At 49.4% G+C, this 25,566-nt stretch overlaps 1 pseudogene; it reads left to right on the top strand.

Moving 5' to 3' along the window:
- The first annotated feature begins 1,325 nt into the window (after positions 1 to 1,325).
- Positions 1,326 to 24,113, top strand: LOC144481867 (uncharacterized; annotated as a pseudogene).
- The last annotated feature ends 1,453 nt before the right edge of the window (positions 24,114 to 25,566 follow it).

Consider the following 25,566-nt stretch of genomic DNA (forward strand, 5'->3'; position numbering starts at 1 on the left):
CCGGAAGGACTCTGGTCCTCCAGCCAATCAGAGTGTGGGCTTTGTGTGAATGAAGATTGAGCTGCAGACAGACTCCAACGTCCTCCTGTCGCCAACATCTGTGAGTAAAACACTTTCTTTTCTCCCTCTTTCCATTTCTTTTCTCATTCTGGGGGAAATTGGGGACTTGCAGCAACTGAAGCAAAAGGAAGTGAATCCAGGGAGGCTGCAGACTCTGGAAAGGTTGGCCCAGGTTCCCCCTCTCTCTTAAAGACATTGACATCCTTCGCTCCCTCAGCTTGACACATTTATTTGTCTGGCTAAAAGGATGGTCTCTTTTCTAATATTCACAATTAAAGGGCTGCTTTCCCCAAGAGATAGCTGACATTTAAGGGGACAGTAAATTAATGTATGACAGAGATGTGTCTAGTGTTGTTTAATGGTACAGATTACAGATATTATTTATGGTTCTGCAATAAAGTACAATTTTTGTGATTTCTAGTTTTGTAATATCGTAGCCACGTTATATATTGCCAGCCATAGAGCCATTACAGCACAGAGTCCATTCGACAATCAAGTTGGTCCCATTCCGCAACTCTACAAATGCATTTTCTTGCAGTGCTCATCCAATTGAATTTTGAAATAATTGATCATCTCTACTCGATTATCCTTATAGGCAGCAAGCTCAAAGTGAAGACCAATCACTGCTTAAGTAGAGATCTTTATCACAGACATCTGTATCTTCATCAACTGAAGCAGACAAGTAGAGGAAGTAGTGAGCATGGATCTGTCAATCAGCCTGAATCAGCACCTTCAGGAGAATTGGGAGGGTGAATATTAGATACAGCAGAGTGAGGATGGAGGGAGGGAAGGTTAGAGATTTACAGCTTTTGGGGAATGAGAGAGGAAAAAATGTTCCATAGAAACTCGAATTGACTGTTCTAAATTTCTGTCCTGTACTGACTGTGATGGTTTTTGTAAACTACTTTTGCAGGATATTGGAAGATGGAAATTACATGGACACAATTTTCCAAACAAACGTCACATCAACATTTGACACAGTCACTCGATTCATTGGGACCTGAGTATCATCGACCTTTGCATTGAGGAGGAGAAATGTTTGTTCTGTCTGCCTCAGAAGATTTTGAACATCAGTGTGACTGGAAAAGCACCAAGACACACGCGCACCCAAGTGAGAGTATTTCAGTGCACTGACTTTGGGAAATATTTAACTGGTTATACATACTGAAAAAACATCGCAGCGGGGAAAAACATACATGTGTTCTTTGGGTGGATGAGGCTTTAACTGAACGTTAACCCAGGAGGGACACAGGGACACCTGCACTATGAAGAAACCGTGGATATGTGGGGACTGTGAGAAGGGATTCCGTGCCCCGTCTAATCTGGAGATTCATCGACGCAGTCACACTGGGGAGAGACTGTTCACCTGTTTGTGTGGCAAGGGTTTCAGTAAATCAGCCATCCTGCCGGCACACCAGTGAGTTCACAGCGGAGAGAGACTGTTCACTTGCTCTGACTGTGGGAAAGGATTCACTCGTTCATGGAACTTGCAGACACACCGGCGAGTTCACACCGGGGAGAGGCTGTTTTCTTGTTTGGAGAGTGGGAAGGGATTCTGTGATTCATCGCATCTGCTGACACACCAGCAAGTTCACACTGGGGAGAGACCGTTCAGCTGCATTGAGTGTGGCAAAGGATTCACTCAGTTCTCAAACCTGTTGACACACCGACGACTTCACAGCGGGGAGAGGCCATTCACCTGCTCTGATTGTGGGAAGGGATTTACTCAATTAATATGTCTGCAGAAACACCAGAAAGTTCACAAGTGATGACAGATGTTGGATTCTGCTGTTATTGCCGCTTTTAATCACATCCAGGACTGAACCGTGTTCATTCTGACAGTTGGTGAAGTGGGAGGGTCGGAGAGTTTCTTTCTGCTGAATTGGCCAGTCTCATGACTTTGCTTCCAGTGGGCTGATGCTCTCTTGAGCCTTGTAGCAAAATTCTGGTTTCATGTTTCATTTGGATCACAGAATCCAGTGGTGTTTTGAAGACCAATTATAATCAGTTTGTGTTTATGTTTGCAACCTCCTGATTATGCCAGGTTGTCATGGGCGTGGGCTGTGGGGATTCAAAAGGTTCTTTTGTTGAATGTATCTGGATGTTTTTCAGTGGATCATTGCAGATAGGGACCCCTGTGTAGTTTGTAGTCCACTTGGAGGTCATGCAAGGGGGGGCGGGGAGGGGGGGAGGCTGGAAGATTAGTCTAGCTTGGAGCTGGAAATTCTCAATGGTCTCCATGTTGAAAGGCTGGAAGCCTTGTGGCCGAAGGCAGTCAACTTGAACAGTGAGCTTGGAATGAGCTGTGGAGAAGCTGTGGGTGCCGGCTGGGGAAAAGCAGTTGGTCTGTGCAAAGTCAGCTCAGGAAGGCAGTGGAACATATCAAATAGAAGGTGGGTGATTCACCTTGGCTTCCTCCAGTGGTCCCCAGCATTTCAGATGCCAGTCTCCAGCCAATTCGATTCACTCCATATGTGACATGAAGAAACAGCTGGAGGCACTGGATACTGCAAAGGCAATGGGCCCTGGCAACATTCCGGCAATAGTACTGAAGACTTGTCCTCCAGAACTTGCCGCTCCCCTAGCCAAGCTCTTCCAGTACAGTTACAACACTGGCATCTACCCGACAATGTGAAAAATTGCCCAGGTGTGTCCTGTACACAAGAAACAGGACAAATCCAACCCGGCCAATTACCGACCAATCAGTCTACTCTCCATCATCAGTGAAGTGATGGAAGGGGTCATCGACAGCGCTATCAAGCAGCACCTGCTCAGCAATAACCTGCTCAGCGACACCCAGTTTGGGTTCACCAGGGTCACTCAGCTCCTGACCTCATTACAGCCTTGGTTCAAACATGGACAGAAGAGTTGAATTCCAGAGGTGAGGTGAGAGTGACAGCCCTTGACATCAAGGCTGCATTCAACCGAGTGACATCAAGGAGCCCTAACGAAACTGGAATCAATGGGTATCGGGGGAAAACTCTCGGCTGGTTGGAGTCACACCTGGTACATAGGAAGATGGTTGTGGTGGTAGAGGGTCAGTCATCTCAGCTCCAGGACATCACTGCAGGAGTTCCTCAGGGTTCGTGTCTGAGGCCCAACAATCTTCAGCTGCTCCATCAATGACTTTCTCTCCATCATAAGGTCAGGAGTGGGGATGTTCGCCAATGATTGCACAATGTTCAGCACCATTCGCGACTCCTCAGATACTGAAGCAGTTCATGTTCAAATCTAACAAGGTCTGGACAATATCCAGGCTTGGGGTGACAAGTGACAAGTAACATTCGCGCCACACAAATGCCAGGCAATGACCATCACCAATAAGAGACACTCTAACCATCGCCCCTTGACATTCAATGGTGTTACCATCACTGAATCCCCCACTGTCAACATCCCGGGGGTTACCGTTGACCAGAAACTCAACTGGACTCACCACATAAACACAGTGGCTACAAGAGCAGGTCAGAGGCTGGGAATCCTGTGGAGAGCAACTCACCTCCTGACTCCACAAAGCGTATCCACCATCTACAAGGCACAAGGCTACTGGGGAGAGTTGAAACTAGATAGGCTGGGGGGAGGGAATCGAGACGAGGTGACTGGGAGCGAGGAAGTTAGCTCGCAAACAGAGAAGGGTTATAGACGGTGCAAGAGGGAGGATGGATGGGGGATAGAGAAGGACCAAAGGATTGAGATGTGTTTACTTTAATGCCAGGAGTATAGTGAATAAAGGTGATGAGCTCAGAGCGTGGATTGATGCCTGGAAGTGTGATGTGGTGGCCATTACGGAGACTTGGATGTCTCAGGGACAGGACTGGATACTACAGGTGCCGGGATTCAGATGTTTCAGGAAGGACAGGGAGGGAGGCAAGAGAGGGGGTGGAGTGGCAGTGCTGATCAGGGATAGTGTCACAGCTGTAGAGAAGGTGTATGCTGTGGAGGGATTGTCCACAGAGTCTCTGTGGGTGGAAGTTCGGAGTGGTAAGGGGTCGATCACTTTGCTGGGAGTTTTCTATAGGCCGCCCAATAGTGACAGGGAGGTGGAGGAGCAGATAGGGAAACAGATCCTGGAGAGTTGCAATAGTAGCAGAGTTGTTGTGATGGGAGACTTTAATTTCCCAAACATAGATTGGAATATCCCGAGGGTAAGGGGATTGGATGGGGAGGAGTTTGTTAGGTGTGTTCAGGAGGGTTTCCTGACACAGCATGTGGACAAGCCGACAAGAGGAGAGGCTGTACTTGATCTGATACTGACCAATGAGCCTGGACAGGTGTCAGATCTCTCAGTGGGAGAGCATCTTGGGGATAGCGATCATAACTCTATCTCCTTTATGCTTGCATTGGAAAAAGAGAGGATCAGGCAAGCTAGGAAAGCGTTTATATGGAGTAAGGGGAAATATGAAGACACAAGGCAGCAAATTAGAGGAGTAAATTGGAAGGAGGTATTCTCAGGGAAATCTACTGAAGAGAGGTGGCAGTTTTTCAAGGAATGTCTGTCTAGAGTTCTACAGGACAATGTTCCGGAGGAGTTGGTAGGTTAAAGGAACCGTGGTGCATGAAAGCTGTGCGGGACCTAGTCGAGAAGAAAAGGAAAGCGTACAAAAGGTTCAGAGAGCTTGGCGAAGATAGGGATCTAGATGAGTATACGGCTTGTAGGAAGGGACTAAAGAAGGAAATTAGGAGAGCCAGAAGGGGTCACGAGAAGGCCTTGGCAAGTAGAATGAAGGAAAACCCTAAGGCGTTCTATAAATATGTGAAGAGTAAAAGGATGAGACGTGAAGGAATAGGGCCTATAAAAGGTGATGGCGGGAAAATCTGTACGGAACCAGTAGAAATGGCAGATGTGCTGAATGAGTATTTTGCCTCGGTTTTCACAGAGGAGGAGGACATGGGTGGATGTACTGTGGGCTTGCGGTGGACTGAAAAGATTGAGTATATGGACTTTAACAAAGAGGTTGTGCTGGAATCTTTGAATGGCATCAAGATAGATAAGTCGCCGGGTCCGGATGGGATGTACCCCAGGTTACTGTGGGAGGCGAGGGAAGAGATTGCAGAGCCTCTGGCGATGATCTTTGCGTCGTCGATGGAGATGGGAGAGGTGCCGGAGGATCGGAGGATTGCAGATGTGGTTCCTATTTTCAAGAAGGGGAATAGGGATAGCCCAGGAAATTACCGACCGGTGAGTCTAACCTCAGTGGTTGGTAAGCTGATGGAGAAGATCCTGAGGGACAAGATTTATGAGCATTGAGAGAGGTTTAGTATGCTCAAGAATACTCAGCATGGCTTTGTCAAAGGCAGATCGTGCCTTACAAGCCTGGTGGAGTTCTTCGAAAATGTGACGAAACACATTGATGAAGGGAAAGCGGTAGATGTGGTTTATATGGATTTTAGCAAGGCGTTCGATAAGGTCCCCCATGCAAGGCTTCTCGAAAAAGTGAGAGGGCATGGGATCCAAGAGGCTGCTGCCCTGTGGATCCAGAACTGGCTTGCCCAAAGGAGGCAGAGAGTGTGTATAGATGGGTCTTTTTCTAATTGGAGGTCGGTCACCAGTGGTGTGCCCCAGGGATCTGTTCTGGGACCCCTTGCTGTTTGTCATTTTCATAAATGACCTGGATGAGGAAGTGGAGGGATGGGTTGGTAAGTTTGCTGATGACACAAAGGTTGGTGGGGTTGTGGATAGTCTGGAGGGATGTCAGAAGTTACAGAGGGACATAGATAGGATGCAAGACTGGGTGGAGAAGTGGCAGATGGACTTCAACCCAGATAAATGTGTCGTGGTCCATTTTGGCAGGTCGAATGGGATGAAGGAGTACAATATAAAGGGAAAGACTCTTAGTACGGTAGAGGATCAGAAGGACCTTGGGGTCCGGGTCCATAGGACTCTAAAATCGGCCCCGCAGGTGGAGGAGGTGGTTAAGAAGGCGTATGGTGTGCTGGCCTTTATCAATCGAGGGATTGAGTTTCGGAGTCCGGGGATAATGATGCAGCTATATAAGACCCTCGTCAGACCCCACTTGGAGTACTGTGCTCAGTTCTGGTCGCCTCATTACAGGAAGGATGTGGAAAAGATTGAAAGGGTGCAGAGGAGATTTACAAGGATGTTGCCTGGATTGAGTGGCATGCCTTATGAGGATAGGCTGAGGGAGCTCGGTCTTTTCTCCTTGGAGAGACGTAGGATGAGAGGAGACCTAATAGAGGTATATAAGATGTTGAGAGGCATAGATCGGGTGGACTCTCAGAGGCTTTTTCCCAGGGTGGAAATGTCTGCTACGAGAGGACACAGGTTTAAGGTGCTGGGGGGTAGGTACAGGGGAAATGTTAGGGGTAAGTTTTTCACACAGAGGGTGGTGGGTGAGTGGAATCGGCTGCCGTCAGTGGTGGTGGAGGCAAACTCAATAGGGTCTTTTAAGAGACTCCTGGATGAGTTCATGGGACTTAATACGATGGAGGGTTATAGGTAGGCCTAAAAGGTAGGGATATGTTCGGCACAACTTGTGGGGCCGAAGAGCCTGTTTTGTGCTGTAGTTTTCTATGTTTCTATGTTTCTAAGTCAGGAGTGTGCTGGAATATTCCCCACTTGCCTGGATGGTGCAGCTCCAACAACACTCAAGAAGCTCCACACCATCCAGGACAAAGCAGCCCCGCTTGATTGGCCCCCCATCCACAAACATTCACTCCCTCCACCACTGACGTCACAATGGAGCCCTGCCTGAATCAGCCAATAGGAATCTCACTGCTCCGCGGTGACGTCGCCAACTCTGCACCTCCTCAAGCCGAGGTTTCCAGGCAACCGGCTGGCGGCTCCGGCCAGAGCGAGAAGCCATTCGGTGATCTCCCCCTCCCCCCAGGCCCGGGACTGCACATGTCCAAGGGAGAGGGGAATCTGTGCATGTGCAGAGAGCCCACCCCATGACCTTCATGCTGAAGTGTTGACCAATAGAAAGAGTTGGCGGATCTGAAGGACTCTAGTCCTCCAGCCAATCAGAGCGCTGGCCTTTTATGATTGCGCTTTTGACAAACCAAAACTTCCTCCTGTCGTCAACATCTGCTGTGGGAGCTGTGAGTTTGTTTCTGTGGTGTAGTGGATATCACGTTTGCCGAACCAGCGAAAGGTCCCCAGCTCGAAACCGGGCAGAAACATTTGTTCTTTGCGTTTGTCTCTGTTTGTGTCAATTCCCTGTCGTAAGGAAGGGGGGGGAGGTGAGCTATCGCCTGCCTGCCTGCTGTCCGTCCAGCCTGCCTGCCGCCCGACCTGCTTGTCTGCCTGCCGCCCGGCCTGCCTGCTGCCCGGCCTGCCTGTCTGCCTGCCATCCGGCCTGCCTGTCTGCCTGCCGCCCAGCCTGCCTGTCTGCCTGCCGCCCAGCCTGCCTGTCTGCCTGCCATCCGGCCTGCCTGTCTGCCTGCTGCCCGGCCTGCCTGCTGCCCGGCCTGCCTGTCTGCCTGCCGCCCAGCCTGCCTGCCGCCCGGCCTGCCTGTCTGCCTGCCATCCGGCCTGCCTGTCTGCCTGCCGTCCGGCCTGCCTGTCTGCCTGCCGCCTGGCCTGCCTGTCTGCCGTCTGTCCGCCCGCTGGAGGGTGCTCTCTCTCTGGAGGGAGAGAGGGCAGGGAGGACCCGGAGAGGCTTTCCTTCCTTCCTTTCCATTTCCATCTGCAGGAGGGAGGACTGCGCGACTTTCAGAGGTAGCAACATCGAAGGACTGAGTAGTGGGGCTGGTGCCCTCATCATGAACAGGTTGGTGCTTGAAGAGGAGGAGGGGGCAGAATATTCAAACTTTCTCTCTCTCCATCTGCAGGGGTGGGGGTGAAGCCCCTGGACTTTTTCACTGTTGGGCCCAGGTGGGCTGAAGAAGGAAAGTCCCCCACCCACTGCCACCTGCTGCTGCCCTCACCACCGGCATCCCCTCCCTTCTTCCTGACTGGGGAGGCGGAAGGGGCGTGGCAAGGCCAAGAGGGGCGGAGTGCGAGGGGCGCCTCCTGCCCGTGGGCAGGACAACAGAAAGAGGTGCTGCTCCTCGGGAACCATGGGGTTTGAGGTCTGTGGGCCCCACCCCCCATTTGCGTCATCTCCTGCTGCGCCCCCACCCGTTTTTACACCTTGTCCCCAGAGTGGGGGCAAGAAACAAAACAAAACTAAACACGTGCTGCCCCAGTCCCCCGGGCAGGACTCCCCGGGGCCAAGTCTGCCCTGAGCGAGGCGGGGGACTCCCTCGTGTCTTCCACCGAGTCGTCCCTCATCCCCTCTGGGGAACTCGGGGTTTTTCTCAAATGAGATTCTGGTCGCCCTGACAGCGTCCGGCTAGCCCTCGACCGTTGGTCGGACCTGGCGCTGCTCGTCCGGTCCGCGCAGGCCTGCTCACAGGCCGCGTCGGGCCTGGCTGAAACAGAGCGGCGTTGGGTGGTGGAGTTCCTCCGCGGGCTCGAGGGGGAGCGGACTGGCGCATCTTGCGCCAGTGCTCCCCCACACGTTTAGATAAGTGGTGACGGTGGCACAAAGCTGCTGACATGAAGGTGACCATAGCCAGCCTCAACATCAACGGCAGCAGTGAGCCACACCGCAGGTTCCAGAACTTCTCGGTCCTCCGTGACGGGAAGTATGCGGTGTGTTTCCTGCAGGAAACCCACACCGTTCCGGGAGACGAAGCCCAATGGCTCCTGGAGTGGCAAGGGGGGGTCTACATGAGCCACCTCACGCTCGCTTCTAGCGGGGTGGCTATCTTGTTGGCCCCGCGTTATAAGCCGGAGATCTTGGGGGTCAAGAAGCCGGTGCCAGGCCGGTTGCTGCACTTGATGGTCCGTGAGGGGGGCGTGGTCATTCACTTGCTGAATGTCTACGCCCCGACCGCTGGACCGCAGCAAACGACTTTCTACGAGAAAGTGTCCGCTCACATCGACTCCATCGCTAGGGGCGAATGCATCATCCTCGGGGGGGATTTCAACTGCATCCTCGAGGCACGGGACCGCACCGGCCCCTGGCTGCGCACTCCGGCGGTGGTGAAGTTGCGGGACCTGATCGGGTCCCACGACTTGGTGGACGTCTGGAGACATCTCCATCCTGGCTCCAGCGCCTTCACTTTCGTGAGGCCTGGAGTCGGAGCGTCCAGGCTCGACCGCCTTTACATTTCGAAGGCGCACGTGTCCGGCGTGTCCTCGGTCTCCATGTGGCCGGTGTCGAGCACGGACCACAGCCTGGTGTGGGCGGACTTTGCGCCGTCTCACGTCCGGCGGGGGTCCGCGTACTGGCACTTTAACAACACGCTGCTGGAGGACGAGCGCTTCCTGGACTCGTTCCGTCGATTCTGGGCCGGCTGGAGAAGGAAGCGGGGAGGCTTCCCCTCCTTGAGGCTCTGGTGGGATGTGGGCAAGACTCACGTCCGTACCTTCTGTCAGGGGTACGCGAGGGGGTCGACAAAGAGGTGGAAATCCAGGCTCGAGGAGTTGGAGAAGGAGGTGCTCGACCTGGAGGCACGTCTCAGTCGGCCTGACGCGGACCCGGCCCTGCGTTCGGAGTACAGGGAGAAGAAGGACACGCTGTGGGACCTGCAGCTTGCCAGGTCTCGCGGCGCGTACGTGAGGTTGTGGCTCCAGTTCCGGGTGGACCTGGACCGCGGCTCCCCCTTCTTCTACTCGCTGGAAAGAGGGCGGGCTAACCGTCAGCAGCCCCTTACACTGCTGGCCGACAACGGTTCCCCCGTCTCGGATCCGGAGGGCATCCGGGCAATCGCCCGGGATTATTACACCTCCCTCTTCTCTCCGGATCCGTCCAGCGAGGATGCCCGCAGACTTCTGAGGGAGGACCTGCCGTAGGTCAGCCCGGAGGGCGTCGGCAGGCTCGAGGCCCCTACCACCATGGCCGAGCTGACCGGCGCCCTCAATGGCCTCAGCCGGGGCAAGGCCCCTGGGCTGGACGGGCTGACAGTAGAGTTCTTCAGGGCGTTCTGGGACGTCCAGGGGAGCGACTACGCGGGGGTCCTGGGGGAGAGCGTCGCTACCGGGGAGATGCCCCTTTCGTGGCGCAGGGCCGTCATTGCCCTGCTGCCCAAGAAGGGGGATCTCCACCTGCTCAAGAACTGGCGCCCGGTCTCCCTCCTCAGCACGGATTATAAAATCTTTGCCAGGGCTATGGCTTCACGCCTTGAGTCCGTGCTGGACCACATGATCCACCCTGACCAGTCCTACACGGTCCCGGGCCGTTGTATATATGATAATCTCCACCTCGTCCGGGACCTAATCCACCATTCCCAGAGGGCTGGTCTGTCGGGCGCCTTCTTGTCATTAGATCAGGAGAAGGCGTTCGACAGGGTGGAGCACGAGTATTTACTCGGGACTCTGCGGGCATTCGGGTTCGGGACGCATTTTGTCGCCCGGATCCGATTACTGTACTCTGCCGCAGAGTGTCTGATTAAGGTTAACGGGTCCCTGACGGCGCCCCTTCGCTTCGGGAGAGGAGTACGGCAGGGCTGCCCCTTGTCCGGCCAACTGTATTCCGTATGCGTGGAACCATTCCTGCGCCTTTTGCGGAGGAGGTTGTCAGGTTTGGTCCTGCGCGGACCGGACGTAGGGGTGGTCCTGTCAGCTTACGCCGACGACGTGCTCCTCATGTTCACGGACCCGGCTGTGACCTGCGGAGGATGCGAGAATGCCAGGCGGTGTACTCCGCCGCGTCCTCCGCCAGGATCAACTGGGCCAAGTGCTCCGGACTCCTTGTCGGTCCTTGGGAGACGGACCCCCTTCCGGAGGAGCTCAGGCCTTTCACCTGGAGCAGGACCAACCTCCTCTACTTGGGGGCCCATCTCTGCCCAGCCGAGGAATCCTGGCCGGCGAACTGGCGCGAGCTGGAGGCCAAAGTCTCTGCCCGCCTGAGTCGCTGGACAGGACTGCTCCGAGTGCTGTCCTACGGGGCGCGAGCTCGCGTCATAAACCAGCTGGTCGCCTCCATGCTGTGGTACCGGCTGGTCCCTTTGACCCCTCCCCCTGGCTTTGTCGCCGATATCCAGAGAACCCTCCTGCGGTTCTTCTGGGGCAATCGACTGCACTGGGTCCCTGCTGCGGTCCTGTATCTCCCGCTTGAGGAGGGCGGACAAGGTCTGGTGTGCCTCCGCACTCAGATAGCGACCTTCCGCCTCCAGGCCCTGCAGAGGTACCTTTACGTTGAGCCCCCTCCACAGTGGTGTGCCATGGCGACGTATTTCTTCCGCCAGTGGCACGGCCTCAATTATGACGTGCAGCTCCTGCATATCGAACTGGGGCGTGCTTCGACCACCCTGCAGGAGTTGCCCGTCTTTTACCAGGACCTCCTCACTGTCTGGAACAAGGTCGCCTCGCGACGCAGCTCTCCCCCGTCAGGAGTAGCGGCTCTCGTGCGAGAGCCGTATGACTTCAGTGGCTGGCGGAGAGGGGGGCTGTGGACGCCGGGGTGACCAGAATCGGGGACGTGCTCGATGGCGGAGGAGCGGGCTGGATGAGTCCCCGCGTGCTGGCTGAGCGCGCGGGGACGTCCGTCTGGCGCGCGGCCAAAGCCATCCTAGACCTTAGGACGGTCGTGCTCGGCCCCGAAACTGCACGCAAACTTGAGACGGCGCAGGCGTGCGGTGGGATCCCGCCCGAGCGTTCCCTTGTTCGGGCGGAATTCAGCATTGGCCCAAAGCCTCAGCCCCCCTCCCCTGGGTGAGGTGCCCCACAGCCTGAGCCGCCTCGCGGAAATGTCCTCCGTGCCTTTTTCTACCGCGCGGAGGCGTTTCCTGTGCGGGCTGCTGCTGCACACCTTCCACTACTGCCTCCTCGCCTGTCGCCCGGATACACCTTGGCGGGCCTTGTTGCCGCCGGGCGGCGGAGGTCCCCGCTGGAGGTCCCTCTACGGAGGGATCTCCCCCAATTACGTCGGGGACCTGGGGTGGAGGGTGATGCATGCAGCAGTTCCGCACAACCGTAGGATTCACTGGTTCACGGGCTCCGAAGACTGTCCTTTCTGCGGCCTTGTGGAGTCCGTGGACCATGTCTATGTTGAGTGCCTTAGGCTGCACTCCCTTTATGTTTTCCTCAAAAACCTTTTATTGATGTTTTGTTTGCACTTCAGTCCCACGCTCCTGATCTACGGACACCCGGTGCAGAGAGGGGCGGGTCGGGATGGCGACCTCCTCGTGAACCTGCTCCTGGGCCTGGGCCTGGTGAAACGCGCCATTTACCGGTCCAGGCTGCGGGCGATCGAGGGGGCCGTCCATCCTGACTGTCTGCCCCTCTACCGTGGCTACGTTCGCGGCCGGGTGTCCCTGGAGAGGGAGCATGCGGTGTCCACGGGCGGGGTTGACACCTTCCGTGCCCGTTGGGCACCGCAGGGGTTGGGGTGTGTTATCGACCCTAATAATCACATTTTAATTTGATGTTTTTAAGTTTCCTTTGTACTTTGATTTCTGTTCGGGCTGCTCCCCCTCCTTTTGGGGAGCTGCCCCTTTTACTTTGTCCTGATTTAATCTGAGTTTGTTTATTTGGTTTGACCTTAAAAGAGGCCAACATCTGTGAGTAAAACACTTTCTTTTCTCCCTCTTTCCATTTCTTTTCTCATTCTGAGGGGAATTGGGGACTTGCAGCAACTGAAGGGAAAGGAAGTGAATCCAGGGAGGGTGCAGACTCTGGAAAGGTTGGCCCAGGTCTCTCTCTCTCTCTCTCTCTCAAAGACATTGGCATCCTTTGCTCCCTCAGCTTGATACATTTATTGGTCTGGCTAAAAGGATGGTCTCTTTCCTAATGTTTACAATTAAAGGGCTGGTTTTCCCAGGAGATGGCTGACATTTAAGGGGACAGTAAATTAATATAAAAGTTATAAAGTAGGACAGATATATACAAGTGCATTTTTGAGTTAGTCATATTCAATATTTACCAAAATGTCTGCATGTTTTTGCCTGCAGCGTATCGAGCAGTTGTGTTTGTCCTGCAAATGTATTTGTTATACCTGTTTTTGATGGGTGTGTGTATGTTAATAGTTCTAACTTTAAAATACTAGAATAAGTAATGCTTACCACAGCTATACTTAAATTTGTTGCATTGGGTGAAATTCCGTGAATTAAACTTTTCTGATGCATTGTCCTGCTACATTTAAAATGTTTAGTTGAAAATAAATGTTGCCGTTTATGTATCTGAATGGTTAACTCAATAATTTTTTTAAATTAAAAAAAGAATGGGTGGCACAGTGGTTAGCACTGCTGCCTCACAGCGCCAGGGACACGGGTTCGATTCCTGGCTTGGGACACGTGTCTGTCTGTGTGGAGTTTGCACACTCTCCCCATGTCTGCGTGGGTTTCCTCCGGGTGCTCCGGTTTCCTCCCTCAGTCCAAAGGTGTGCGGGTTAAGTGGATTAGCCATGCCAACTTGACTAGCTAGGGTAAATGCATGGGGTTATGGGAATAGGGCTGGGTGGGATTGTGCAGACTCGATGGGCTGGATGGCCTCCTTCTGCACTGCAGGATTCTATGTCTGGTGTTGTTAGATGGTACAGATTTAATATATTTGCCTTTGACAAAGTCCCACATTGATTGACAAGGTGGATTCATAATTGGCTTCGTGGTAGGAGACAGACGGCTACTTTTGAGATGTCAAGGGGTTAACATCCCATTAATTTCCTCTGATCTTGGCTATTTGAAAAACTTAACTACATCTTGTTGTTTTGAACAATTTGTGAACAATCAGCACATATTCCCTATTCTGAACTGCTCCTCACCTCGTAGATAAAATCCTGCTTGAACAGACTGGTCTAGACTGGACTCTGCTAATGTGTCCTTGTTTGAGGGAGATAACATTCACTTTATGTGCAATGTAGCGTCCCAAGATATATGGGAAACTGTTGCTATCTCACACTCGAACAATGGTGGACGTGTAGTTTCGATGGCAACCGGGAGTGGGTTTTCGACATATTTATGGTTTTTCTCAGACTGTCTTTGTATTTTACTCTTGCTGTTGCGAAGCACGTGATTTGGGTGAAGTAACACTGTGTGTACGACTAACTGCTGTAAAAATAGTATAAAGGCGGGGGGAACTGCCCCCTGTTGGGAAGAGTGTCGCTCGGCTAAACTCAGAACACTGTGCTGAGTTAGAAAAGCGATTCTCCAAAAAGCTTGTACTTGCTTGAAAATAAAGGACTGGGTTTTCTTATTCAGATCAGTGTCTTGCTCTTGCATCAAGTACGTAAGGGTCTCTGAAAAACGAACCTTGACAATTGGCACTGCTGACAGCAGGGTTCCAAGATATACAGCTGTCCTCTGAGGCGGACTGAATAAGTTGTCGCCTGGGTGTCAGTTACGTGAGACGAACGGGCCCACAAGGTAAGAGTAAAACCTTGTTTTCTCTCACAGAACCTATTACTCAAGTCGAACCCTCATCCCCCGAGGCTCTGTGTTTACGGAACTCTGAGACGACTTACGTCCTTGAACACTGACTAGTCCTATACCGGGAGGTTCGAGTCCCCCGGTTGCCTTGGTGGTTCGAATCCCCAGGTAAAGGTAAAGGGTGGTTGGAGGCCCCCTTGTTCGGGGTTCGAGTCCCCACGTAAAGGTTCAGGGTTAGAGGCCCCAGGTGGAAATCTGGGGTTAGCGACCCCAAGATCCCAGGTAAAATTTCGGGATTAGTAGTCCCATGTGGAAGTTCGGGGTTAGCGATCCCAGGTTCAGTAGTAATTGAGGTTCGAGTCCTCGGAAATATTGTAAGTTAATTGGCAAGATGAAAATTGATTAGAGAAAATCTAAGGTTGGCCTAATAGCTTGAGTTGTATTTGAGTTGAGTTGTATTTCAGTGTGTTTGTGTGGTCTGGTTGCTTGTCGAATGTATCTGGTTGTTGTTGCATTAGATTGAAAACAGGAATTGTTAAAGCCTGTTTGTTCTTGTGGAATATTTATTAAATTGTTTTCAGGAAAAAAAGTAAAGGGTGGGATTTGGATAAGTGTATTAAAACAGAAGAGGCTATTCGAGAGCCGATGAATTAACCAAGAAATCAAAACTGGCAAGCTGGGGTGGGGGGGAGGGGGAGGGGGGGGGGGATAATACACGTTGGAGAAGGATCAGTGAATGTGATAATGAGGGGAAGCTCAAAAACTGGGAGGTTTTGAAGTTGCAATGTGAGGATCATGAAATGAGCGAAAGGGAAAAGGTTAAACAAGAAAGGCTGGAAAGGGAAAGACGAGACCGAGAAAAAGGATTAGAACGGCAAGCCGAACAAAGGAAAGATAAAAAACCGGAGCTACCTCCTGACATATTTGGCATGTCAATGTTGTTCCAAAATACCGATACTGACGAATAACAGGAGGAGGAGGATTGGAGAAGGTAACCTAGCGCTCTGACCGCTCCGCAAATCCAACCCCAACCAAACAGTTAAAAAAAAAACTTGCATTTGCGCAGCACTTGATGACATTGCTACAGAAATATTTCAAGGTGCTCCAGGTACAATGAATTACTTTCACATGTAGGGACTGCAAACAAATCCCTATTTGGCCTCATTGTGCAACAAATATTTTCCCAAAAATTTTAATTTCCAACATCTCATCTTGTCAGGAGTTCCAGTGTAACAGAAGAAATACTGGTGAGGTGCTCATAAAGTTGGTGAATGCAGTGGTGGTGATTTTTGAATTTCTAGACTTAGGTGGCTCATTAAACAATTTATATTTGTAACACCAAAATATTTTCACTCGGAAAAACTGAAGGAAGCTCAGCCTTTTCAGTGTTGGTTGCAAAAGAAAGATGTGCAACTGTAGGAAAGAGTTAAAAAAAATATAAGTACAAGTTTTAAAAAAAACAGCTGCTTCAGCATGTATTCCCGGCGCACCTACACCAAATTTAAGACATTTCAGTGGCAGATTAAGTACCCATTATGCATTTTTTGAGTCAGAAACTTTCATTTACACCTTGGATGTATGAAAAACTAGTAAGGTTCTTATGCAAAATGGAAGCCAACTTTACCAGATTAGGATATTGAAAATAATGTGTCGGGGGAAGATGACAACACAATTACCAACACAAGCTTATTAAACTGGAGTCAACTGGAACTTATACAATGTAACCAGTATATTGAGGCTCAACTCTTCTAGCCCTTTTTAGATCAATTTGAAAGGTGCCAATTGAAGTTTACTCTGCAAATGGCCCATTATGTACAGTAGTCATTTACATTTAGCTAATTTAATTAGAAAATGTCTCAGTGGCTCAATAATTTCCAAGTATAATTTTCAACATTGGTCAGTTTTTTCTTCTGAGGGTTAGCAATTGAGTTTGCTGAAACATTTGGAAATGAATTCAGACAATTTGTATTAAATTGGCAGAAAGTGGTTTGTGTCGACGCCCCTGAATCCACAATGGTCAACTTACTGTTGAGAGATACATGAATAGGAAGTGCATAGTGGAAGGCAACGTTGTGTAAAAATACTCCAAGTCCTTCTCAGCCCTCGTACTGTTGTTGGTTTCGTAAATTAAGCTCTCGCAGTTCCCGCTCTCGGACTCTCCATATTGAGGGTAAAGAAGGAACAGATGCACCTTCTTATAGACTTGTGCTTGTCCCACCTTGGTTATTCAGCACTTTTCAAAGTCAGTAAACACTCATTTCATCCTTTTATGTACAATTAATTGCGAGATGTTAAATTTGTGGCAGTGGTATTTTCCCCTTCCGATTCCAACAATAAAGTTACATCAGGGAGAGAGGGACAGGATCCTTTTAAAACCCATAGGGGAAACCAAAAAAAACCTCTTTCGCTATCTTGAGATTAAAGTGACACAATGCCACCATCTGCTGGCGGCTCACAGCTACTGCAGGCGCTGCTTTTTGTGGATCTCAGTCAAGTTCAGTCACTCCATGCCTGCATCTGGGAACCGGTTACTGCAGAGTGAATATTGAACAATATTAACAGGGATTAAATTTATCCTAAAAGGAACTGATGTTTTTGGGAATAAGTTAATAATCTGCCAATCAGGATCAATAATAAAATTACCTATTTAAAAAAATTAGATCTCTCACTGTGACATGATCACTGAAGTTCCCTTCACTAAAAAAATTAAAAACTATTTGTATTAGAATTTGTACAAAAGTATTAAGAGTGTGCAGTGTCGAGGTACATCTTTCACTGCCTTGTTGTTCTGCAGGTTAAATTGGTTGGTCTGAAGCGTGATAGACCAAAGAGGTAAAGGGTTAAAAAAAACAAGCAGGCACAGAGAGAGAGGATGTAATTGTGCGATCGAGAGCCTCATGTGGTGGAATAGGGTATAGCAGATCAAAGTGAATTGCTTCTCTGTGTGCGAGTTTAATAAATTACTTTCCCCCAGTTGAAATTTTACGATAGTGCAATTGAGGCAGGGTCAGGATTCCTCAGTCTTGGTGGCCATGGTCATTTTCAAGAGTCGGAATCGGACAGAGATTTGAGCTCTGCCATGTGGGAAAGATGGCATTACATTACATCTGAAAAGTTGTAAGGAGAGTTAACCATTTAGGCACACAGTAGATTTGATCTTGTATCTGCCTGTGTTGGTTACAAAGGCAGAGCTGTAGAAATTATTAATCATGCACATTTTTGAGCGCCCCTCCAGATGAGTTCTTAGAACCCCCACATGACTGCTTACTAAGGAAGCAATTTTTAACCTCTCCCCGCCCAGACCTTACTGACGTCCCACTCCCTTCTTCGGACCTTATCTTGTTTATTTGACGGCAGCTCATCTATGTCCCCCTTGGGTACCCCCCTCTCTGGATACGCGATTGTCGATGCCACCTCCACATTAGAATCGGTGGTGTTTGACCCCCCTGGTGTCTGCTCAGAAAGCAGAACTTTTTGCCCTCAGCCGTGCTTGCATTCTAGCCTCGGGAAAGTCAGCAAATATTTACACTGACTCTCGGTATGCCTTTGGTGTCTCCCACGACTTCGGCCAACTATGGTCTCAGCGTGGGTTTTTAACGTCCTCGGGCACACCCATCCAGAATTCTTTGTATGTCCAAAACCTCCTCCAGGCAATCCTCCTCCCTAAACAATTGGCTATTATCAAATGCGCTGCCCATGCCTCTGATAACTCTGCAGTTACTCAGGGCAACGCTCGGGCTGATCAGGCTGCCAAACAGGCTGCCGCAGATCAAACTTTTATTGTGCCCTCTATGAACAAGCAGGTGATAAATTGCTCGCCTTCTTCGAACACAACGTCACTGTTCACCAGATATCGTCACTGTTCAGTGCTTACAGGGGGACGCCCCTGCTTCTGAACAGAACATTTGGAAGATGCATGGATGTTCGCATTCTGCGTCATTAGGCCTTTGGGTTACTCCAATCGGCCAAGTGTGTATACCTGATGCTTTGTTGCCTTTGCTTATTGATTGTCTTCATTCTGATGCCCACCTTGGCAAGGAGGGAATGAGTGGTATTATGCTCCGTACCTGGTGGCACCCCCGACTAGCTGAGGCAGCCCAGTCTCGTATAGCATCATGTTTGACATGCCAGCAAAACAATGTTGGTCAAGGGGTGAGATGCTCACCAGGAAGAACACCCTTGCCAGGTGGACCGTTTGAATGTATTCAGCTAGATTTTATTGAATTGCCGCGTGTACACTGCTATAAGTATTGTCTTGTGAATGTTGATGTATTTAGTAGGTGGATAGAGGCTTTCCCAACGACAAACAACAAGGCCTCGACGGTAGTAAAATTGTTGCTCACTGAAGTAATACCAATGTTTGGGGTGCCTCGACAAATTAGCTCAGATAATGGCCCCCACTTTGTAGGAAAAGTCAATAAAGAATTGTGTGACGTGTTACACATCCAACAACAATTCCATTGTGCCTACCACTCCCAGGCAGCAGGAATAGTGGAAGAGCGAATGGACCTCTTAAAGCTAAATTGACTAAGTTAACATCAGAAACCGGCCTTAACTGGTTAACGGTTTTGCCCCTAGTTCTGTACCACATGAGAATAATGCCCCACTCTACTACTGGAGTCTTGGCGGCAGAGATAATTTATGGCCGACCCAGTAGAACACCCTGGGATGCCAATACAAGCCCGCGCCACCCAGATAGATTTACACGTTATGGGTGATGAAATGCAGAAGTACTTCCGACAGCTAACATCATCTTTAAAGTTTCTTCATTCACAGGTACAGTGCGCTTTTGGATCACCTCCACGGACACCGGATCAAGATCCTGACCCACAGGACTACTTCCCTGGACCACAGATAGGAGACCTCGTGCTGATAAGGAATTGGGACCGCCCCAAACTGGGACCGCGCTGGAAGGGCCCGTTCCAGGTTCTCCTCCAGACTCCAACTGCAATCAAGGTTCAAGGACATTCTCACTGGATACATTTCACCGACTGCAAGAAGTGGACGCCGGTACCCACCGATAAACCATGAAGTTTATTCTCATCATCTTCAGCCTTTCGGCTATTTTCCCGGCACCTGGACAATCGGATCAATGGGAAACAAGCCGGGAAAATGGACTAAGTGATGAACTATCTCACGTTAATACCTTTTTGTCTATGTCTTACGAGTATGCTTTAAATTTTAATGTAAGCAAGTGTTGGGTCTGTACCACCACAGGCTAAAGATGGGATCCCTATGTTCCCGATTCCTCTCAACCCCCAGGAAATGATAGAATGGATTTTGCATCAAAACGGGGCTAAAAACGGAATGAGGGCTGTGTTCGATCCTCTAGGCTTCATAAAAGTTAACCGACAGGACGCCCCTCTATGGGTACCTTCGGGCAAAAATATTGCTCAACTTGCAGAGAGGTGTAATATAACGAATTCTTTTAAGAACCATTACCAACCCAACTACGATAGATCAGAGTCCCCACCCCACTTTGTTGTAAAAAAATCAACAAAGAGGATCTATCTGCCTGATAAGAAATGGAACCATACCCGTTGGCCGTAGCTACTGCATTCAGCAGTTTAATATTACCTATCCCAGTCGGAAAGAAAAAAGGTTTCTTGTTCCACTACACAAACTGGGCTGTTCATACAGAACGCCTTCATCTTATCAAAGGAATGTGAAAGTTGGGGTTGGAAAGGGAGAAAAATGACATGCCCCAATGACAACAGTTTCCCAGCCAATCCCAGCCTATTAGACGATATGGTAGTGTACAATGGCACCTACTTTGTCTGTGGAGATAACGCCTATCCTTGGCTTCCCTGGGACTGGTCCGGATCTTGTTATTTGGCCAATGTAGTCCCTTATGTCCGGCATTTTAACTCCCTGCATCTCCACCCCAAGATACATCTGTTAAGATCTAAACGGGCCATCACTGAAGCTCAACGGTTTTGGATGTTAGCCTTCCCTTCCTATGGGACCGCCATAGCAGCTCGAGAACTGATCAATATGGCATCAGCTCTTGAGAAAATAGCGAATGATACTGTGGATGGATTAGAGGATGTGAGCACCGCTATCTCCAAGGTTTCAGCTGAAGTCGTAGCTATACGGACGGTGGCACTCCAAAATCGAATGGCTTTAGATTACTTGTTGGCGGCTACCAGAGGCACCTGCGCCCTAATAGGCCCCGAGTGCTGTACATACATTCCAGACTCCTCCGACAATATCACTGATTTAGCTGAGCATATTAAAAAGACCGCTGACAAAATTAGGGCTGAAGGGCAAAACTTTAAGAACTACAATCCTCCTGGCTGGTGGCTTTTTAGTAACCTCTTTGGAGACTGGGGAGGGTGCTGATGCACCTGGGAGTCATTATCCTGGTAGTTTGCTTACTGCTAGGCTTATTGAAGGGTGTTTGCCAATGCCTAGCATATCATAGAGCACAAGTTCCCCTCTAAAGAGGTTAGTGTTTTCATGGAACGATAAAAGGAGGGAATGAGATGTTAAGGGGTTAACATCCCATTAATTTCCTATGATCTTGGCCGTTTGAAAAACTTAACTACATCTTGTTGTTTTGAACAATTTGTGAACAATTAGCACATATTCCCTATTCTGAACTGCTCCTCACCTCGTAGATAAAATCCTGCTCAAACAGATTGGTCTAGACTGGACTCTGCTAATGTGTCCTTGTTTGAGGGAGATAACATTCACTTTATGTGCAAAGTAGCATCCCAAGATATATGGGAAACTGTTGCTATCTCACATTCGAACAATGGTGGACGTGTAGTTTCGATGGCAACCGGGGGTGGGTTTTTGACATATTTATGGTTTTTCTCAGACTGTCTTTGTATTTTACTCTTGCTGTTGCGAAGCACGTGATTTGGGTGAAGTAACACTGTGTGTACGTGACTAACTGCTGTAAAAATAGTATTTGGGGGGGGGGGGGGGGGACTGCCCCCTGTTGGGAAGAGTGTCGCTCGGCTAAACTCAGAACACTGTGCTGAGTTAGAAAAGCGATTCTCCAAAAAGCTTGTACTTGCTTGAAAATAAAGGACTGGGTTTTCTTATTCAGATCAGTGTCTTGCTCTTGCATCAAGTACGTAAGGGTTTCTGAAAAACGAACCTTGACACTTTAGTGACTGAAGGCCAGTGGCTTACCACAGGATCCGTGCTGGGCCCCCTATTGTTTGTCATTTATATAAATGACATAGATGACTATATGGGAGGATAGGATCAGTAAGTTTTCAGATGACACAAAGATTGGCCAGGTGGTTAACAGTGAGGTTGAGTGTCTTGGGTTACAGGAAGATATGGATGATGGTTAAGTGGGCGGATAAGTGGCAAATGGAATTTAACCCTGAAAAGTGAGGTGATGCACTTTGGAAGGAGTAATCTGATAAGGAAGTATACTATGAAAGATCTGACACTGCGAAGTTCTGAAGAACAAAGGGACCTTGGCGTGTTTGTCCATAGATCTCTGAAGGTGGAAAGGCAGGTTAATAGGGTGGTGAGAAAGGCACATGGCACACTCGCCTTTATCAATCGGGGTATAGATCACAAAAGCAGGGAGGTCATGATGGAGTTGTATCAAACTTTGGTGAGGCCACAGCTGGAGCACTGTGTGCAGTTCTGGTCACCACATTATAGGAAGGATGTGGTCACACTGGAGGGGGTGCAGAGGAGATTCACCAGGATGTCGCCTGGAATGGAACACTTAAGTTATAAAGAGAGGTTGGATAGGCTTGGGTTGTTTTCTCTGGAGCAGAGAAGACTGAGGGGCGACCTGATCGAGGTGTTCAAGATTATGAGGGGCATGGACGGGGTGGATAGGTAACAACTGTTCCCCTTAGTTGAAGGGTTAGTTACCAGGGGACACAATTTAAAAGTGAGGGGTGGGAGATTTAGTGGGGATTTGAGGAAAAACGTTTTTACCCAGAGGGTGGTGATGGTCTGGAATGCACTGCCTGGGAGGGTGGTGGAGGCGGGATGCCTCACATTCTTTAAAAAGTACCTGGATTCAAGGCTATGGGTCAAGTGCTGGCAAGTGGGATTAGGTGGGCAGGTCAGGGGATTTCATGCATCGATGCAGACTCGATGGGCCAAAGGGCCTCTTCTGCACTGTAGTATTCTGTGATTGTGATATTATTTATGGTTTTGTACAAGTATATTTATCCTTGTTTCTAGTTGTGTAATATATTACTGTCACTATGTTATATATTTCCAGTTATCTCGAAAATTGGGAGGGTGATTATTAGATACAGCAGATTGAGAATGGAGGTAAGTTGTGATATGAAGATTCACAGCTTTTGAGGGAGGAAAGAATATTCCACAGAAACTAGAATTGTCTGTTCTGAATTTCTGTTTTGTGCTGATGGTGATGACTTTGTAAATTCCTTTCACAGAATATCAGGTGAGGATTTACAGACAGAAATCTCAAACCAAACGGCACATCAACATCTGACAGAGTCACTCAATTCACCTCGACCTGAACATCATCAGCCTTTGAATCTCGAAGGAGAATTGGTTCTCTGTTCTGTCTGCTTCAGGAGATGTTAAACATCAGTGTGACTGGAAAAACACCGAGACACACACACACATCCGAGTGACAGAGTTCCAGTGCATTGACTGTGGAAAGAGCTTTAACCGGTTACACAGCCTGATAAGCATTGCGCCTTTCACAGCGGAGAGAGACTGTACACATGTTCTGTGTGCGGCCAAGGCTTGAACTGTTTTTCTAACCTGAGAGACACAAGGACACCTGCACCATGGAGAAACAGTGGAAATGTGGGGACTGTGGGAAGAGATTCCGTACCCCATCTGATCTGGAAATTCATTGATGTGTTCACGCTGGAGAGAGGCCATTCACCTGCTCTGCGTGTGGGAAGGGATTCACTCAGTCATCCCATCTGCGGACACACAGGCGAGTTCACACTGGGGAGAGGCCGTTCAGCTGCACCGTGTGTGGAAAGAGATTCACTTAGTTATCCCACGTGATACAACACAAGGCCACTCACACAAATGAGAGACCTTTTAAATGCTCTGACTGTGGCATTGCTTTCAAGAGCTCTGTGGAACTGATGTCCCACCAGCGCATTCACACGGAAGAGAGACCCTTCAGCTGCTCTCATTGTGCTAAGAGATTTAGAACATCGTCCAACTTGCTGAGACACCAGCGAGTTCACACCGGGGAGAGACCATTCACCTGCTCTGACTGTGGGAAGGGATTCACTCAGTCATCCCACCTGCAGAGACACCAGCGACTTCACACCGGGGAGAGGCTGTTCACCTGCTCTGACTGTGGGAAGGGATTTGCTCGGTCATCCTACCTGCTGAGACACCAGCAAGTTCACACCTGATTCCAGGGGTTAGATTCTGCTGTTAATCACATCCAGGACTGAACCATGTTCATTCTGACAGTTAGTGAAGTGGAAGGGTCGGAGGGTTTCTTTCTGCTGGACTGGTCGGTCTCACGACTTTGCTTCCAGTGGGCTGATGCTCTTTGAGCCTGGGAGAGCACATTTCCACTGGAATGATCCACAAAATCTGATGAGACATTTATTTTATCCTGGATAGTAAATAGTGTTTTTCCTACCATTAGGGCAGAGAAGGAGACCATTCAGCCCATCAATTCTTAAGTGTGGAATAAAGTGTCAGTAAGTTTGTGAGCTATAAACTGAATTATATTCATGAAAGCTGTCTCTCTCTCGCTGTATATGCCATCACAACCCCTAGTCTACATTGTTTTCCAAATGTGTTCAGCTGGAATTGAAGTTACGATAGCCAATGAGTGCAAGCTGTTTTTGACTTGTATTTAGTTTTCTGCCCATCCTGTACTTTCCCACTAACTCTCAGACAAAACAGCCCGGCCAGCTGTAACAGTACTGTGTATAAATGTATGTTATTGTAACTGCTTTTTGAGATGCTCCATTTCACTGAAGCATTGCCCTGCCTGCTTGTAATAAAAATTCCTAAACTTACACCAACTCTGGACTCTGAGTAACATTTGTCTCACAGCAACCTGGCGTCAGGAACAGGATTCCCCGATGGCTCTGATTAAAGGGAAGTCCCCGTGGACAGCAGACACCGGGGTGAGTATTGTTTGTTTTCTAACACCCGGGTTTAGTTGGGTCTGACTGAGCGCTGGGTCCTCCTTGGAACCCCAGGGTTCTGTTTCTGGTCTGTCTCTTTGATGTCCATTCACTGTCATTTCAATAATTGGAACATTGCAGACACGGAATTGTTGGTTTTACACTAAGGATGTGTCTGGGTGCGATGCTGAAGTCTCAGTGAGCCAGAGAGTTTTGTAGCTGCTGACAAGTGAGGGGATAAAGCTGCACGGGAGGCTAAACAGAAACAGTGAGGCAGTTGGAGAGAGTTTGGCGTGTGTTCAGAGGGTCCAGATAGGGGCTCAGCCAGCATTATCGCATTGATGGATCGGCACAGAAAAAATCCAACCCGATGGAACCTATAAGGCCAAGGCTGGGTTAGTGTCCTAGGGATTTGAATAACCCACAGGAGATAAAGAGGTCAGAGTGGACTTGCCCACAGCGGGAATGGCCATTTTGAATTCTATATTTGGCACGTTTAGCCACATTATCTTGGGAATGTAAGTCAATAGATATAAAAGCTGCATTTGGGAAATGTTGATGTACAAAGGGACCTCGGTGTCCTCGTCCACCAGCCCGTGAAAGCAAACATACAGGTACAGCAAGCAGTTCGAAAGGAAAGTGGTCCGTTGGCCTTCATTGCAAGAGGACTTGAGTGCAGGAGCAAGGATGTCTTACTGCAGCTGTACAATGGCTTTGGGAGGCCACACCTGGAGTATTGTGCGCAGTTTTGGTCTCCTTATCTAAGAAAGAATATACTTGCCCCAGAGGAAATGTAGCGAAGGTTCACCAGACTGATTCCTAGGATGGCAGGATTGTTGTATGAGGAGAGATTGGGTCGACTGGGCCTGTATCCAACAGAGGTTCGAAGAATGAGTGGGGATCTGACTGAAAAGTATAAAATTCTGACTCAGCTGGATGGAGGGATGTTGTTTCCTCTGGCTGGAGGGTCTAGAACAAGGGGTCACAATCTCAGTATACCGGGAGACCATTTAGGACTGAGGCAAGGAGACATTTCTTCGCTCAAAGGGTGGCGAAATGGTGAAAGTCACTACGACAGAAGGCTGTGGAGGTAAAGTCACTGAATATATTTAAGAAAATAGAT

The sequence above is a fragment of the Mustelus asterias genome, chromosome X (assembly GCF_964213995.1).
Source record: "Mustelus asterias chromosome X, sMusAst1.hap1.1, whole genome shotgun sequence".
Classification (NCBI taxonomy): Eukaryota; Metazoa; Chordata; class Chondrichthyes; order Carcharhiniformes; family Triakidae; genus Mustelus; species Mustelus asterias.